Source organism: Canis lupus, chromosome 37, assembly GCF_048164855.1.
Source record: "Canis lupus baileyi chromosome 37, mCanLup2.hap1, whole genome shotgun sequence".
NCBI classification, from domain to species: Eukaryota; Metazoa; Chordata; class Mammalia; order Carnivora; family Canidae; genus Canis; species Canis lupus.
In genome coordinates this window covers 26652303-26672410 of record NC_132874.1, presented here as the reverse complement: position 1 = coordinate 26672410, position 20108 = coordinate 26652303, and positions in this window count along the sequence as shown.

The following is a 20108-nucleotide window of genomic DNA, read 5'->3' as shown; positions in this document are numbered from 1 at the left end:
AGGGTTAGGGTACGGGTTAGTGTAAGGGTTAGGTTTCAGGTTAGGTTTAGGGTTAGGTTTAGAGTTAGGGGTTAGGGTTAGTTTTAGGGTTAGTGTTAGGGTTAGGGTTAGGTTGAGGGGTTAGAGTTAGGGTTAGGTTTAGGTGTAAGGGTTTGATTTAGGGTTAGGGTTAGGGTTAAGTGTTAGGTTTAAGGGTTAGGGATAGGGTTAGGGTTAGGGTTAGGTTTAGGGGTTAGGGGTTAGGGGTAGGATTAGGGTTAAGGGTTAGTGTTAAGGGTTAGGTGTTAGGTGTTAGGAGTTAGGGCTAGGGTTAGGGGTTAGGTGTTAGGGTTAGTGTAAGTGTTAGTGTTAAGTTTAGGGGTTAAGGTTAGTGTTAGGGGTTAGGGTTAGGGTTTGGGTTAGTATTAGGATTAGGGTTAGTGTTAGGGTTAGGGTTAAGCTTTAGGGTTAAGGGTTAGGGTTAGGTTTAGGGTTAGTGGTTAGGGGATCAGGTTAGGATAGGGTTAGGGGTAGGGGTTAAGGTTAGGTTTAGTGGTTAGGGTTAGGTTTTGGTTTAGGGTTAGGGGTTAGGGTTTAGGGTTAGCGTTAGGTGTTAGGGTTAGGTTTTAGGGTTAGGGTTAGGATACGGGTTAGGGTATGGGTTAGGGTACGGGTTAGGGTACCAGTTTGTGTTAGAGTACTGGTTAGGGTTAGGGTTAGAGGACGCGTTAGTGTATGGGTTAGAGTACAGGCTTAGGGTTAGGGTACGGGTTAGGGTACGGGTTAGGGTACGGGTTAGTGTACTGGTTAGGTTTGGGGTACAGGTTAGTGTTAGGGTAACTGTTAGGGTTAGGGTACGGGTTAGGGTTAGGGTACGGTTTAACTTTAGGGTTAGTGTTTGGGTTAGGGTTAAGGGTTAGGGTTAAGGGTTAGGGTTAGGATAGGATTAGTGTTAGGTTTAGGGGTTAGGGGTTAGGGTTAGGGATTTGATTCGATTCGATTCTTTTCGATTTGAATCAATTCGATTCTATTTTTTCAATTCGATTCTTATCTATTCGATTCTTTTCGATTTGATAGATTCTTTTCTATTCGATTCAATTTGATTCGATTAGATTCTTTTCTTTTCGATCGATTCGAGTCTTTTTGATTTGATTCGATTCAATTCGATTCTTTTCCATTCGAATTGATTCAATTCTTTTCTATACGATTCGATTCTATTCTTTTCGATTCAATTCTCTTCGATTCGATTCGATTCTTTTCAATTCGATTCGATTTTTTCGATTCAATTCGATTCCTTTCGATTTGATTCAATTCGATTCAAATCTTTCGTTTCGATTCTATTCCTTTTGATTCGATTAGATTTTTTCGATTAGATTCGATTATTTTTGATTTGATTCAATTCGATACGAATCTTTTTGAATCGATTCTATTCTTTTCGATTCAATTCGATTCTTTTTGATTCGATACGATTCGATTCGATTCTTTTCGATTCGATTCAACTCAACTCGATTCTTTTCGATTCGATGTTTTCAATTCGATTCTTTTCAATTCGATTCGATTCTTTTGATTTGATTATTTTCGTTTCAATTCGATTCGATTCTTTTCAATTCGATTCGATACGATTTGATTCTTTTCATTCAATTCGATTCGATTCTTTACGGTTCTATTCTATTTGATTCTTTTCAATTCAATTCGATATTGTCGATTCTTTTTGATTCAATGATACCATTCGATTCTTTTCGATTCGATTCGATTCCTTTCTTTTCGCTTCGATTTGATTCTTTTCGATTCGATTATTTTCAATTTGATTCGATTATGTTCGATTGGATTCTTTTCAATTCAATTCGATTCAATACGATTCTTTTTGATTCCATTCGATTCGTTTTGATTCGATTAGATTTTCGATTCAATTCGATTCGATTCTTTTCGATTCAATGAAATACGATTCTGTTCTTTTCGATCGATTCGATTCTTTTTGATTCGATACTATTCGATTCGATTCAATTCAATTCGATTCTTTTCAATTCGATCTTTTTGATCGATTTGATTTGATTCTTTTCATTTCTATTTGATTCTTTTCGATTCGATTCGATTCTTTTCAATTCGATTCGATTCAATTCTTTTCACTTCAATTCGATTCTACTTGATTCATTTCGAATCGATTCGATTCTTTTTGATTGATCTATTCGATTCTTTTCGATTCAGTTCCATGCGATTCGATTCTTTTCGATTTGATTCGATTCTTTTCTACTCGATGTGATTCGATTGGTTTTGATTTTTTTCGATTTGTTTCAATTCGAATCTATTCGATTCTTTTCGATTCAATTCGATTCGATTCTTTTTGATTCAATTCGATTCGATTCGATTCTTTTCGATTCGATATGATTCGATTCGATTCTTTTCAATGCGAATCAATTCAATTTGATTCTTTTTTATTCGATTCGATTCTTTTAGATTTGATTCAATACGATTCTTTTCTATTCGATTCGATTCGTTTTGATTCGTTTCGATTCTCTTTGAGTTTTTTGATTCGATCTTTTCAATCGATTTGATTCGATTCAATTCTTTTTGATTCAATTCTATTCGATTCAATTCCTTTCAATTCAATTTGATTCTTTCCGATTCCATTCTATTCATTTAGATTCGATTCAATTCGTTTCGATTTGAATCTTTTCGTTTCGATTTGATTTTCTACAATTCGATTTTTTGGATTCGATTCTTTTTGATTTGATTTGTTTTTTTCGATTCAAATCAATTCAATACGATTCAATTCGATTACTTTTGATTCGATGCAATCTGATTCGATTTTTTTCGAATCGATTTGTTTCGATTCGATTATTTTGGATTCGACTCGATTTGATTCGATTCGATGATCGATTCAATTCAATTCCAATTATTCTCGATTTGATTCGATTTGATTCGATTATTTTTATTCAATTTGATCGAATTATTTTCGATTCGATGCGATTCGATTCGATTCTTTTCGATTCAATCAATTCGATTTGATTCTTTTCTATTCGACTCGATTCGATTCTTTTCGATTTGATTGCATTTGATTCAATTCTTTTCGATTCGATTCGTTTCGATTCGATTCGTTTCTTTGCATTACGATTCAATTCGATTCGATTCTTTTCGATTTGATTCGATTCTTTTCCACTCGATGTGATTCGATTCGTTTTGATTTTTTTGATTTGTTTCAAATCGAATCTATTCGATTCTTTTCGATTCAATTCGATTCGATTCTTTTTGATTCAATTCCATTCGATTCGATTCGATTCGTTTTGATTCATTTTGATTCTCTTTGATTTTTTTGATTCAATCTTTTCAATCGATTTCATTCGATTCGATTCTTTTCGATTCGATTCTTTTTGATTCGATTCTTTGCGATTCGATTCTTTTCTTTTAGATTCGATTCTTTTCGATTTGATTCGTTTCGATTTGAATCTTTTCGTTTCGATTAGATTCTCTACAATTTGTTTCTTTGGATTTGATTCTTTCTGATTTGATTCAATTTGATTCTTTTCGATTCAATTCGGTTTGATTCGATTCTTTTTTATTCCAATGAATTCAATACAATTCAGTTCGATTACTTTTGATTCGATGCAATCTGAATCGATTCTTTTTGAATCGATTTGATTCGATTAGATTATTTCCGATTCGACTCGATTTGATTCGATTCGATGATCGATTCAATTCAATTCCAATTATTCTCGATTCGATTCGATTTGATTCGATTATTTTTTATTCAATTCGATTGAATTATTTTCGATTCGATGCGATTCAATTCGATTCGATTCTTTTTGATTCAATCAATTTGATTTGATTCTTTTCTATTCGATTCGATTCTTTTCGATTTGATTGCATTTGATTTAATTCTTTTCGATTCGATATGATCCGATTCTTTTTGATTCGATTCGATTCGATTCTTTTAGATTTGATTCAATACGAACTTTTCAATTTGATTCGAGTCGTTTTGATTCGTTTCGATTCTCTTATATTTTTTTGATTCAATCTTTTCAATCGATTTGATTTGATTCGATTCTTTTCGATTCGATTTGATTCTTTCGATTCGATTCTTTTCGTTTAGATTTGATTCTTTTCGATTCGATTTGATTTGAATCTTTTCGTTTCGTTTAGATTCTCTACTATTCGATATTTTGGATTCGATTCTTTTTGATTTGATTCGATTTTATTCTTTTCGATTCAATTCGATTCGATTCGATTCTTTTGATTCAAATCAATTCAATACGATTCAATTCGATTACTTTTGATTCGATGCAATCTGATTCGATTTTTTTCGAATTGATTTGATTCGATTCGATTTTTTTTATTTGACTCGATTTGATTTGATTCGATTATCGATTCAATTCAATTCCAATTAATCTCGATTCGATTCGATTTGATTATTTTTATTCAATTCAATTACTTTCGATTCGATACGATTCCATTCGATTCTTTTCGATTCAATCAATTCAATTTGATTCTTTTCTATTCGATTCGCTTCTTTTCGATTTGATTGCATTTGATTCAATTCTTTTCGATTCGATTCGATTTGATTCTTTTCATTACGATTCAATTCGATTCGATTCTTTTCGATTTGATTCAATTCTTTTCCACTCGATGTGATTCGATTCGTTTTGATTATTTTCGATTTGTTTCAAATCGAATCTATTCGATTCTTTTCGATTCAATTCGATTCGAATCTTTTTGATTGAATTCGATTCGATTCGATTCGATTATTTTCGATTCGATATTATTTTCGATTCAATTCTTTTCGATGCGAATCAATTCGATTCTTTTTGATTCGATTCGATTCGATTCTTTTAGATTTGATTCGATACGATTCTTTTCAATTCGATTCGATTCGTATTGATTCATTTCGATTCTCTTTGATTTTTTTGATTCGATCTTTTCAATCGATTTCATTCGATTCGATTCTTTTCGATTCAATTCTTTTTGATTCGATTCTTTTTGATTCGATTCGATTCTTTTCTTTTAGATTCGATTCTTTTCGATTCGATTCATTTCGATTTGAATCTTTTCATTTCGATTAGATTCTCTACAATTCGATTCTTTGGATTCGATTCTTTTTGATTTGATTCGATTTGATTCTTTTCGATTCAATTCGATTTGATTCAATTCTTTTCAATTCAAATCAATTCAATACGATTCGATTCGATTATTTTTGATTCAATGCAATCTGACTTGATTTTTTTCGAATCGATTTGATTCAATTCGTTTATTTTCGATTTGACTTGATTTGATTCGATTCAATTATCAATTCAATTCAATTCCAATTATTCTTGATTCGATTCGATTTAATTCGATTATTTTTAATCAATTTGATCGAATTATTTTCGATTCGATGCGATTCGTTTCGATTCTTTTTGATTCAATCAATTCGATTTGATTCTTTTCTATTCGTTTCAATTCTTTTCGATTTCATTGCATTCAATTCAATTCTTTTCGATTCGATTCAATTCTTTTCTTTTCAATACAATTCTATTCTTTTCAATACTACTGTATTCTTTTTGATTCAATTCGATTTGATTCTTTTCGATTCGATACGATTCAATTTTTTCGATTGGATTCGATTCAATTCCATTCTTTTCAATTTCATCTTTTCGATTCGATTAGATTCTTTCTGTTTCGATTCGGTTCTTTTCGATTCATTGCTTTTCGATTCGATTCAATTCGATTCTTTTCGATTCGATTCGATTAGATTGTTTTCGATTCGATTCAATTTTCTATCAATTCGATTAGATTCTTTTCATTTCAAATCGATTCTATTTTATTCGATTCAATTAGATTTTTTTGATTCGATTCAATATGATTCGATTCTTTTGTTTCAATTCGATTGATTTTGATTCGATTATTTTCGATTCTATTCGATTCAATTCATTTCAATTCGATTCATTTCTATTCAATTCTTTTCGATTCTATTCAATTCTTTTCGATTCGATTCGATTCTTTTCTTTTCGATTCAATTCCTTTCTATTCGATTCTTTTATATTCTATTCAATTCGATTCTTTTCGATTTGATTCAATACAATTGGATTCTTTTCGATTCGATTCCTTACCTTTAGATTCTTCTCTATTTGATTCAATTCGATTCTTTTCGATTCAATTAGATTCGATTCTTTATGCTTTGATTCGATTGGATTCTTTTCATTTCGATTCGATTTTTTTTCGATTTGATTCTTTTCGATTCGATTCTATTTGATTCCATTCTTATCGATTTTATTCGATTCGATTCTTTTCTATTCAATTCAACTCGATTCTTTTCGATTCGATTCGATTGTTTTCCATTCGACCTGATTTGATTCGTTTCGATTATTTTCGATTTGATGATTTTCGACTCGATTCTTTCGATTCCATTAAATTTGATTTGATTCTTTTCGATTCGATTTGATTCTTTTCGATTCGATTCCATGCAATTCGAATCTTTTCAATTCGATTTGATTCATTTCGTTTTGATTCGATTCGATCCTTTTCGATTCGATTCCATTTGATTCTTTTCGATTCGATCCGATTCTTTTCCTTTCGATTCGAATCGATTCTTTTCGATTCGTTTGGAGTTTTTCGATTCTATTCGTTTTTTTCTATTCGATTCAATTAGATATTTTTCGGTTCGATTTGATTCGATTCTTTTTGTTTCTATTCGATTTGATTCTTTTCGATTCGATTCATTTCAATTCTTTTCGTTTAGATTCGATTCTTTTCAATTCGATTCTTTTCGATTCGATTCGATACGATTGTTTTCATTTTGATTCGAATAGATTCTTATCGATTCGATTCTTTTCCATTCTATTCGATTCTATTTGATTTTTTCGATTCGATTCTAATCGATTCGATTTGATTCTTTTCAGTTCGATTCGATTCGATTCTTTTCGATACGATTCAATTCGATTATTTTTGTTTAGATTCGATTCTTTTCGATACAATTCGATTCGATTCGATTCGATTCAATTCGATTCGATTCTTTTGGATTCGATTCTATTTTCATTTCAGTACGATTCTTATCGATTCAATTCTTTTCTATTCAATTCAATTCGATTCTTTACGGTTCAATTCGAATCTTTTCGTAACAGTTCAATTCTTTTCGATTCCCTTGATTCGATTCGATTCGATTCTTTTTGTTTCGATTCAAGTCTTTTCGATTCTATTCGATTCGATTCCTTTCGTTTTGATGCGAATTCATTCTTTTCGTTTCAATTCGATTCTTTTCGATTCGATCCGATTCTTTTCGATTCGTGTGGATTCTTTTCATTTCCATTAAATTTGATTAGAATCTTTTCAATTCGATTCGACTCTTTCCGATTCGATTCGATTCTTTTCAATTCGATTCGATTCGAATCTTTTTGATTCGATTCATTTCGATTCTTTTCGATTCGATTCGATTCGAATCTTTTCGATTCAATTCGATCTTATCATTTCGATTCTTTTCGATTCAATTTGATTCTTTTCGATTCGATTTATTTCGGTTTGATTCTATTCCTTACAATTCGATTCTTTTCGATTTGATTCGATTCGATTCCTTTGATTCGATTCGATTTGATTCTTTTCGATTCAGTTCGATTCGGTTTGATTGTTTTCAATTCGATTCGATTCTTTTCCATTCAATCTGATTATATTAGTCAAATCTTTTCGATTCGGTTCGATTTGATTCTTTTTTATTCGATTTGATTCAAATCGATTCATTTATTTTCCATTTGATTCCATTCAATTCGATTCTTTTCGATTCATTTCTTTTTGATTCTTTTCTCTTCAATTCGATTTGGTTTCTTTTAATTCGATTCAATACGATTCATTTCATTTCGATTTGAATCGATTCTTTAGATTCGATTCGATTCTTTTCAGTTCAATTCAATTCGATTCTTTTCGAATTTATTCTATTTGATTCTTTTTTATTCGATTTGATTCTAATCGATTCGTTTCTTTGCGATTCGATTCGAGTCTTTTGTTTCGATTCGATTCTTTTCGATTCGATTCTTTTTGATTTGATTCAATTCGATTCTTTTCGATTCTATTCAATTTGTTTCTTTTCAATTCTTTTGATTCGATTCGATTCTTTTTTATTTGATTTGATTTGATTCTTTTTAATTCGATTCGATTAGATTCTTTTCGATTCAATTTAACACTTTCAATTCGAATCGATTTGATTCTTCTCAATTCGATTCGATTCGATTCTTTTTGATTCGATTCAATTCTATTCGATTTTCTTCGATTCAATTCTTTTCAATTTGAATAGATTCTATTCTATTCTTTTTGATTCGATTCCATTCTTTTATTTCTATTCGATTCTTTTTGATTCGATTCAATTCTTTTGATTCACTTTGATTCGATTCGATTCTTTTTGATTCCATTCGATTTTTTCAAATCTTTTCGATTTGATTCAATATTATTCCTTTCATTTCGATTCAAGTCGATTCCTTTTGATTTGATTCGATTCACTTTTCGATTCTATTCATTTTTTTCGATTCGAATCAGTTTCATTCGTTTCTATTCGATTTTATCCGATTCGATTCTTTTCAATTCTATTTGACTTAATTCTTTTCAATACGATTTGATTCGATTTTATATTCGATTCAATTCGATTCTTTTCGTTTCAGTTCGATTCTTTTCTATTCGATTTGATTTTCAATTCGATTTGATTCAATTCTTATCAATTTTATTCGATTCAATTATTTTCTATTCGATTCAATTCGATTCGATTTGATTTGTTACGATTCTTTTCGATTCAATTCTTTTCGATTCAATTCGATTCCTTTCTTTTCTATTTTATTCTTTTCAATTCTTTTCGATTCGATTCCATACAATTTGATTCTTTCCGATTCAATTCCATAAGATTCGATTCTTTTCGATTCGATACGATTCGATTCTTTTAGATTCGATTCGATTGTTTTTGATTTGAATGTTTTTGATTTGATTCGATTAGAATTTGTTCGACTGATTCGATCAAATCTTTTCATTTCTGTTAGATTCTTTTCTATTAGATACTTTTCAATTTGATTAGATTCTTTTCATTCAATTCTATTCGATTCATTCGATTCTTTTCGATTCGAATCGATTAGATTCTTTTCATTTCGATTCGATTCATTTCGATTGGATTCTTATCGATATTTTCGGTTCGATTCCATTCTTTTCGCGTCGATTCAATTCTTTTCGATGATTCTTTTCGATTCAAATCGATTCGAATCTTTTCATTTCGATTCGATTCATTTCAATTCGATTCTTTTTGATTGGATTCAATTCAATTCTTTTCGAGTCAATTCAATTCGATTGTTTTCGATTTGATTCGATTCGATTCTTGTCTATTCTATTCAATTTGATTCTTTTGCATTCGATTCGATACGATTGGATTCTTTTCGAGTCGATTCTAATCTTTTCGATTTGATTCGATTCTTTTCCATTGGATCTGATTTGATTCGTTTCGATTCTTTTCGATTCAATACTTTTGGATTCAATATGGTTTGATTCGATTCTTTTCGATTGCATTAAATTTGATTCGGTTCTTTTCATTTCTATTAGATTCTTTTCTATTCGATTCCATTGAATTCGATTCTTTTCGATTCGATTCAATTGTTTTCAATTCGATTCAATTCTTTTGATTCGATTCGATTTGATTATTTTCGATTCGATTCGATACGATTCTTTTCATTTCGACTCGAATCGATTCTCTTCATTTGATTCGTTTAGATTCTTTTCGATTCTATTCAATTCTATTCGAGTTTTTTCGAATCGATTCTATTCGATTTTTTCGATTGATTTGATTCGATTCTTTTCGATTCATTTCAATTCTATTCTTTCCGATTCGTTTCTATTTGATTCGATTCTTTTGTTTCGATTTGATTCATTTCGATTCTATTCGATTCGATTCGATTCAATACAATTCTTTTAGATTCGATTCGATTCGATTGTTTTTGTTTCAATTTGATTTTTTCTATTCGATTCTTTTTGATTCGATTCGATTCTTTTTATTCGATCGATTCGATTCTTTTCAATTCTATGCTATTCGAATCGATTCTTTTCTTCGATTCGATTCTTTTCGAATCAATTCGTTACGATTCTGTTCAATTCGATTTGATTCTTTTCGATTCAAATCTATTTGTTTCTTTTTGATTCAATTCGATTCTATTAGATTCGATTCTTTTCGAATCGAATAGATTCGATTCTTTCGAATTCGATTCAATTCTTTTCGATTCGATTCGAATTGAATCTTTCAATTCGATATGATTCTTTTCCATTCGATCTGATACGATTCGTTTTGATTCTTTTTGATTCGATTCTTTTTGATTCGATTCTTTATGATTCTTTTAAATTGGATTCGATTCGATTCTTTTTGATTCGAATCTATTCGATTCTTTTTGATTCAAATCTGTTCAATTCTTTTGATTCGATTCGATTGTTTTCTATTCGATTCAATTCGATTCTTTTCTATTCGATTCTTTTCGATCAATTCAATTCGATTTGATTGCTTTCTAGTCGATTAGGTTCGATACTTTTCGATTCGATTCCTTTCAATTCGATACTTTTCGATTAGATTCGATTCTTTTCGATTCTATTCTATTCTTTTCTATTCCATTCGAATCGATTCGTTTTGATTCGATTCGATTCTTTTCCATTCGATTCAATTAGATTCTTTTCGATTAGATTCAATTTTTTTCGATTCGAATCAATTTGATTCTTTTCGATTGGATTCCATTCGATTCTTTTCGATTTGATTCAATTCGATTCTATTCATTTCGATTATTTTCGTTTAGATTAGATTCTTTTCCATTTGATTTTTTTCGATTTGAGTCGATTCAATTCGATTATTTTGGTTAGGATCAATTCGATTCGATTCTTTTTGATTTGATTTGATTCTATTCGATTTCTTTCGATTCTATTCTATTCTATTCTTTTCGATTCGATTCCATTCAATTCGATTCTTTTCGATTCGATTCGATTGTTTTTTTTTATTTTTTTTATTTATGATAGTCACACAGAGAGAGAGAGGCAAAGACACAGTCAGAGGGAGAAGCAGGCTCCATGCTCCGGGAGCCCGATGTGGGATTCGATCCCGGGTCTCCAGGATCGCGCCCTGGGCCAAAGGCAGGCTCCAAACCGCTGCACCACCCAGGGATCCCTGATTCGATTGTTTTAGATTCGATTCAATTCTTTCGATTCTATTTGATTTGATTCTTTTCGATTCGATTTGATATGATTCTTTTTTATTTTTATATGAATCGATTCTCTTCGGTTTGATTCGTTTTGATTCTTTTTGATTCTATTCAATTCTATTCGATTTTTTTTGATTTGATTCGATTCGATTATTTTAGCTTCTATTTGATTTGTTTCTTTTCGATTCGTTTTGATTCGATTCTTTTTGATTCATGTCGATTCGATTCGATTCTTTTGTTTTGATTCGATTCTTTTCAATTCGAATCTTTTCGTTACATGGAATTCGATTGTTTTTGTTTCAATTCGATTCTTTTCGATTTGATTCTTTATGATTTTTTTCAATTCGATTCAATTCGATTCTATTTTTATGATAGTCACAGAGAGAGAGAGAGACAGAGACACAGGCAGAGGGAGAAGCAGGCTCCATGCACCGGGAGCCCGATGTGGGATTCGATCCCGGGTCTCCAGGATCGCGCCCTGGGCCAAAGGCAGGCGCTGAACCACTGCACCACCCATGGATCCCTCAATTCGATTCTTTTTTATTCGAATCTATTCGATTCTTTTTGATTCGATTTGATTCTATTCTATTTTTTTCGATTTGATTCGATTAGTTCCTTTTCGATTCAATTCGATTCGATTCTTTTTGATTCAGTTCAATTCATTTCTTTTGGATTCGATTTGATTCTTTTGGATTCGATTCGATTCTTTTCGATTCGATTCTTTTTGATTTGAATCGAGTAGATTCTTTTCATTTCGATTCGATTCATTTCGATTCGATTCTTTTCGATTCAAATGTTTTCGAATCAATTCGATTCTTTTTGATTCAATTCGATTCTTTTCAATTCAATTTGATTCCTTTCTTTTCTATTTTATTCTATTCGATTCTTTTCGATTAGATTCTTTATGATTCTTTTCAATTGGATTCGATTCGATTCTTTTTGATTCGAATCTATTCGATTCTTTTTTTTTTTTTTTTTTTTTCTTCAATTTTTATTTATTTATGATAGTCACAGAGAGAGAGAGAGAGAGAGGCAGAGACACAGGCCGAGGGAGAAGCAGGCTCCATGCACCGGGAGCCCGATGTGGGATTCGATCCCGGGTCTCCAGGATCGCGCCCTGGGCCAAAGGCAGGCGCCAAACCGCTGCGCCACCCAGGGATCCCTATTCGATTCTTTTTGATTCAAATCTGTTCAATTCTTTTGATTCGATTCGATTGTTTTCTATTCAATTCGATTCGATTCTTTTCGATTCAATTCGATTCGATTCTTTTCTATTTGATTCGTTACGATTCTTTTCAATTCAATTTTTTTGATTAGAATCATTCGATTCTTTTTGATTCGATTTGATTCTATTCGATTTTTTTCGATTAGATTTGATTTGTTTCTTTTCGATTCGATTCTTTTGGATTTGATTCTTTTCGATTCGGTTCGATTCGATTCGATTCTTTGTTTCGATTCGATTCTTTCGATTCGATTCTTTTCGATTCGAATCGATTAGATTATTTTCATTTCGATTCGATTCATTTCGATTCGATTCTTATCGATTTTTTCAGTTCGATTCGATTCTTTTCGTGTCGATTCCCTTCTTTTCGATGATTCTTTTCGATTCGAATCGATTCGAATCTTTTCATTTCGATTCGATTCATTTCAATTCGATTCTTTTTTATTGGATTCAATTCGATTCTTTTTGATTGGATTCAATTCGATTCTTTTCGATTTGATTCGATTCGATTCTTTTCTATTCTATTCAATTTGATTGTTTTGCATTCGATTCGATACGATTGGATTCTTTTCGAGTCGATTCGATACGATTGGATTCTTTTCGATTCGATTCTAATCTTTTCGATTTGATTCAATTCTTTTCCATTGGATCTGATTTAATTCGTTTCGATTCTTTTCGATTCGATTCTTTTGGATTCAATATGGTTCGATTCGATTCGTTTCGATTCCATTAAATTTGATTCGGTTCTTTTCGACTCCATTAAATTTGATTCGGTTCTTTTCATTTCTATTAGATTCTTTTCTATTCGATTCCATTCAATTCGATTCTTTTCGATTCGATTTAATTGTTTTCAATTCGATTCAATTCTTTCGATTCGATTTGATTATTTTCGATTCGATTCGATATGATTCTTTTCATTTCGACTCGAATCGATTCTCTTCATTTGATTCGTTTAGATTCTTTTCGATTCTATTCGATTCTATTCGATTTTTTTCGAATCATTTCTATTCGATTTTTTCGATCGATTTGATTCGATTCTTTTCGATTCGTTTTGATTTGATTCTTTTCAATTTGATTCGATTCGATTCTTTTGTTTCGATTCGATTTTTTTCGACTCGATTCTTTCATTACATTCGATTTGATTCTTTTCGTTTCTTTTCGTTTCGATTCTTTTCGATTCGATTCAATTCGATTCTTTTCTATTCGATTCTGTTCGATTTTTTTCGGTTCGATTCTATTCGATTCTTTTCGATTCATTTCAATTCAATTTGATTCTTTTAGATTTGATTCGATTCGATTGTTTTCATTTCGATTCGATTCTTTTCGATTTGATTCTTTTCATTTGATTTGATTCTTTTCAGATCGATCGATTCGATTCTTTTCAATTCTATACTATTCGAATCGATTCTTTTCTATTCGATTCGATTTTTTTCGATCCGTTACGATTCTTTCCAATTCAATTCGATTCGATTCTTTTGGAATCGATTTGATTCTAATCGATTTTTTCAATTCGATTCTTTTCGATTCGATTTGATTCGATTCTTTTCTATTCGATTTGTTTGTTTTAGATTCGATTCTTTTCGTTTCTATTCTTTTCGATTCTATTATTTTTCATTCGATTTGATTATTTTCCACTCGATCTGATTCAATTTGTTTCTATTCTTTTCTATTCGATTCGATTCAGTTTGATTCTATTCGTTTCGATTCGATTCTTTTCCATTTGAGTCTTTTCTATTTGATTCGATTTGATTCTTTTTGATTCTTTTCGATTCAATTCATTTGATTCGATTCGATTCTTTCAATTCGATTCAATTCGAATCGATTTGATTCTTTTCTATTCGTTTCAATTCTTTTCATTTCAATTCGCATCTTTTCAATTCGATTCGATTCTTTCGATTCAATTTGATTCTAATCGATTCGATTCTTTTTGATTCGATTCGATTCTCATTTCAATTCGCTTCTTTTCGATTTGATTCGATTAGTTTCTTTTCGATTAGATTCTTTTCGATTCAGTTTGATTCGAATCGATTCAAATCTTTTCTATAGAGTAGAATCGATTTTATTCTTTTCGATTCTATTCGATTCGATTCTTTTCGATTCGATTCGATTCTTTTCGATTCGTTTCGATGCGATTCGATTCAATTATTTTCGATTAGATTTGATTCGGTTTGATTCTATTCTTTTCTATTCGATTGTTTTCAATTTGATAATTTTTGATTCAATTCGATTCGATTATCTTCAATTCGATTTGATTTGATTCGATTATTTTCTTTTCATTTCAATTTAATACTTTTCGATTTTATTCGATTTGATTCTTTTCGATCGAATTAATTTGATTTGATTTGATTCTATTCGATTCTTTTCCATTCCATTCGATTCGATTATTTTGATTCGATGCCATTACATTTGATTCTTTTCGATTCGATTTCTTCTCGATTCGATTTGATTCGAATAATTAGATTTTTTCAATTTGATTCCATTTGATTCAATTCTTTTCGATTTGATTTTATTATTTTTGTTTCAATAAGATAGTTTTTGTTTCGTTTCTATTCGACACCTATTCCTTTCTTTCCTAATTGATTCGAGTCGATTCTATTCTTTTCGATTCGATTTGATTCGATTCGATCCTTTTCGATTCGATTCTTTTTGGTTCGATTTTATTCAATTCAATTTGATTCTTTTCGATTTGTTTCCATTCTATTCGATTCGATTCTTTTCGATTCTTTTCTATTCAATTTGATTCCATTTGATTCAATTCGATTCGACTCTTATTGATTTGATTTAATTTGTTTTTTTCATTTTGATCCTTTTCGATTCTTTTCGATTCTCTTCGTTTCGATTCTTTCTGATTTGATTAGATTCTATTCTTTTCAATTCGATTAGATTCGATTCTTTTTGATTCTTTTCAATTCAATCCTTTCGATTCTTTTCAATTCTATTCGATTCTCTTCAATTCGATTCGATTCAATTGGATTCTTTTCAATTCGATTCGATTCTTTTCTATTTGATTATTTTCGCTTCTATTCAATAGGATTCTTTTGATTTTGATTCGAATCGATTCTTTTCGATTCGGTTCGATTAGATCTTTTTTTATTCTATTGGATTCTATTCAATTTTTTCGATTCAATTCAATATGATTCTTTTCGATTTGATTCAATTCTTTTCGATATGATTCGATTCTTTTCTATTCGATTCTTTTGATTCGATTCAATTCTATTCTTTTAGATTCGATTGAATTCTACTTTTTTCAATTCTCTTTGATTCAATTAGATTCTTTTCGATTCAATTCGATTTGATTCTATTCGATTAGATTTGATTCTTTTTTATTCAATTTGATACGATTCTTTTCTATTCGAATCGATTCGATTCTTTTCGATTCGATTCAGTTCGATTATTTTAATTCAATTCGATTAGATTAGTTTTTTTCGATTCGATTCTTTCCAATTCGATTCGATTCTTTTCGATTCGATTCTTTTGGTGTCGATTCGATTCTTTTCGACTCGATTATTTTTTATTCGATTCGATTCTTTTCATTTCTATTTGATTCTTTTCGATTCGATTCGATTCGATTCTTTTCAATTCTTTTTGATTCTTTTCGATTCGATTCGATTCTTTTCGTTTTGATTCGATTCTTTTCTATTTGATTGGATTCGATTCTTTTTGATTCAATTCGAATCGATTCTTTTCTATTCTATTCAATTCGATTTTTTTCAATTGATTCGATACGATTAGATTCTTTTCAATTCAATTAGATACAATTCTATTATTTTTGATTCGATTCAATTCGATTCTTTTCGACTCGATTCAATTCTTTTCGATTCGATTTGATTCGATTAGATCCTTTTCGATTTGATTTGATATTTTTGATTCGATTCTTTTTGGTTCGATTATATATAATTCAATTTGATTCTTTTCATTTCGGTTTGATTCTTTACGATTCGATTCTTTTTGATTCGATTCGATTCTTTTCATTCAATTCGATTCGATTCTATTCTTTCGATTCGATTTGATTCGAATCGATTCTATTCTTTTCATTCGATTCTCCTCATTTCAATTTGCTTCTTTTCGATTTGATTCGATTAGATTCTTTTTGATTCATTCGATTCAAATGGATTCGATTCTCTTCTATCGATTAGAATCGATTTGATTCTTTTCCATTCGATTCTATTCTATTCGATTCGATTCTTTTCGTTTTGATTGATACAATTCTTTTCAATTCGATTTGATTCGATTCTTTTAGATTCGACTCGATTCGATTCTTTTCTATGCAGTTTGATTTTATTTGATTCTTTTCAATTCGATTCGATTCTTTTCGATTCGATTCGATTCGATTTGGTTCGTTTCGATGCGATTCGATTTTATTCGATTCTTTTCGATTCGATTCGATTTGGTTTGATTCTATTCGTTTTGATTCGATTGTTTTCAATTTGATTATTTTTGATTCAATTCGATTCGATTATTTTCAATACGATTCGAATCTATTCGATTATTTTCTTTCCATTTCCATTCAATACTTTTGGATTCTTTTCGATTCGATTCTTTTTGATTCGCTTAGATTTGGTGCTTTCTGATTCTTTTCAAATCAATTCGATTCGATTCTTTTCGATTTGATTATTTTCGTTTCGATTCCATTCGATTCTTTTCATTTCGATTTGATTCGATTCGATCCTTTTTGATTCGATTCTTTTCGATTCGATTCGATTCCATTATTTTTGTTTCGATTCGATAGTTTTTGATTCATTTCTTATCGATTCTTTTTTATTCGAATTCCATTCTCTTCGAATCACTTCGAGTCGATTCGATTCTTTTGGATTCGATTTGATTCAGTTTTTTTGTTTCGATTCGATTTGATTCTTTTCATTTTGATTTGATACGATTTTTTCATTTCCTTTCGAATCAATTCTCTTCGATTTGATTCGTTTCGATTCTTTTCGATTCTATTCGATTCTATTCCATTTTTTCAATTCGATTCAATTCGATTCGATTCGATTCTTTTCGATTTGATTAGATTTGATTCTTTTTGTTTCGAATACATTCGATTCTTTTCGATTCTTTTCAATTCGATTCGATTCTTTTCTATTCGAATCTATTAGATTCAAATCAATTCTTTTCGATGTGAATTCCATTCCATTCGATTCGATACTTTTCTATTCTTTTTATTTGATTCGATTCCATTCTTTTCGATTCGATGAGATTCTTTTTGATTCACTTCGATTTGATCTTTCGATTCAATTAGATTAGATTATTTTCTTTTCAATTTGATTTGATTCCTTTCAATTCTCTTCGATTCAATTATATTTGATTCAGTTTGATTTGATTTATTTGATTGGATTCAATTCTTTTCGATTCTATTCTTTTCTATTAGATTCAATAAGATTCGATTCCTTTCAATTCGGTTCGATTAGATTCTTTTCAGTTCTTTTTGAATCGTTTTGATATGATTCGATTTGATTCGATTCTTTTCGATTCGATTCTTTTCGTTTGGATTTGATTCATTCGATTCTTTTCGCTTCCATTCAATTCTATTATTTTGATTTGATGTGATTAGATTCGATTTTTTCCATTCAATTCTTTGATTCGATTCAAATCGATTAGATTCTTTTCTATTTGATTCCATTCGATTCTTTTAGATTCTTTTTGAATCAATTCTTTTCCATTCGATTTGAATCAATTCGATTTTTTCGATTCGATTCGATTATTTTGTTGTGATACGATACTTTTTGTTTCGTTTCTATTCGATACGAATTCCTTTCTTTCCTAATTGATTCGAGTCGATTCGATTATTTTCGATTCGATTTGATTCGATTCGATATTTTTGATTCGATTCTTTTTGTTTCGATTATATTCATTTCAATTTGATTTTTTTCGATTTGATTCCATTCTATTCTATTCGATTCTTTTTTATTCTATTCGATTCTTTTCTATTCAATTCGATTCTATTTGATTCAATTCGATTCGTTTTTTTCATTTTGATTCGAATCGATTCATTTCGATTCTCTTTGATTCGATTCTTTTCGATTCGATTAGATTCGATTCTTTCCGATTCTATTAGATTCGATTATTTTTGGTTCAATTAGATTCGATTCTTCTTTTTTCTTTTCAATTCGATTTCATTCGATTCTTTTCAATTAAATTCGATTTGATTCCTTTCGATTCTTTTCAATACGATTCCATTCGATTCTTTTCAATTAGATTCAATTCAATTCTTTTCGATTAAATTTGATTCGATTCATTCGATTCTTTTCGCTTCCATTCGATTCGATTCTTTTGATTCGATGCAATTCAATTAGATTTTTTTATTCAATTCTTTTCGATTCGATTCGAGTAGAATCCATTAGATTCTTTTCTATTTGATTCAATTCGATTATTTTTGATTCGATTCGATTCTTTTCCATTCAGTTCTTTTCGATTCAATTCGATTCGATTCGATTTTTTCGTTTCGATTGTTTTCGATTCTATTCTATTCGATCAATTCGATTTTTTCGATTCGATTCCATTCAATTTGATTAGATTCTTTTTTAATCTCTTCTATTCGCTTTTATTCGATTGTTTCGATTCGATTCTATTCGATTCAATTCGATTCTTTTCGATTCCATTCCATTCGATTCGATTCAAATCTTTTTGATACTATTCTCTTCGATTCAATTCTATTCTTTTCGATTCGATTCTTTTCTATTCAATTCGATTCGATTCTTTTCATTCGATTTGATTCTATTATTTTTTTCGATTCTATTCAATTCTTTTCGATTTTCTTTGATTCGATTCTTTTTGATTCGCTTTGATTCGATTCTTTTCGATTCTATTCAATCTATTCGATTCTATTCTTTTTGATTCTATTCGATTCGTTTCGATATTTTCGATTCGATTCTTTTTGATACGATTCTATTCGATTTAATTTGATTCTTTTCTATTCGATTCAATTTGATTCAAATCGATTAGATTGTTTTTGATTCTATTCAATTCGATTCTTTTTGATTCTATTCGATTCTTTTTTATTGAATTCGATTCGATTCTTTTCGATTCAATTCGATTATTTTCGTTTCGATTCAAATCGATCCTTTTCGATTCTCTTTGATTTTTTCTATTCAATTAGATTCAATTCTTATTGATTCGATTAGATTCGATGCCTTTTGATTCTTTTCAATTCGATTCGATTCTTTTCCATTCAATTGTTTTGAATTCGATTCGATTCGATTCGATTTTATTGATTCGATTCTTTTTGATTCACTAAATTTCCTTCCGATTCCATTCGATTCGATTTGATTCGATTCGATTCTTTTCGATTCTATTCTATTCGAGTCTTTTCAAGTCTATTCAATTCTATTCGAATCAATTCTTTTTGATTCAATTCGATTCCATTTTTTCGATTCGATTCGATATGATTATTTTCGTTTCGATTCAATTCGATTCTTTTCTTTTCGATTCTTTTCGTTTCGATTTGATTCGATTCGATCCTTTTTCATTCGATTCTTTTCGATCGATTCCATTTTTTTCGATTCATTTCGATTTGATTATTTTCGTTTCAATTCTATAGTTTTGGATTCATTTCTTATCGATTCTTTTCTTTTTGATTCGAATTCCATTCTTTTTGAATCCTTTCGAGGCGATTCGATGCTTTTCGATTTGATTCTTTCCGATTCAATTCGATTTTTTTCGATTTTTTTCGATTAATTTTGATTATTTTCATTTTGATTTGAGTTTTTGTTTCATTTCTTTTCTATTCAATTATTTTTGATTCGAGTTCC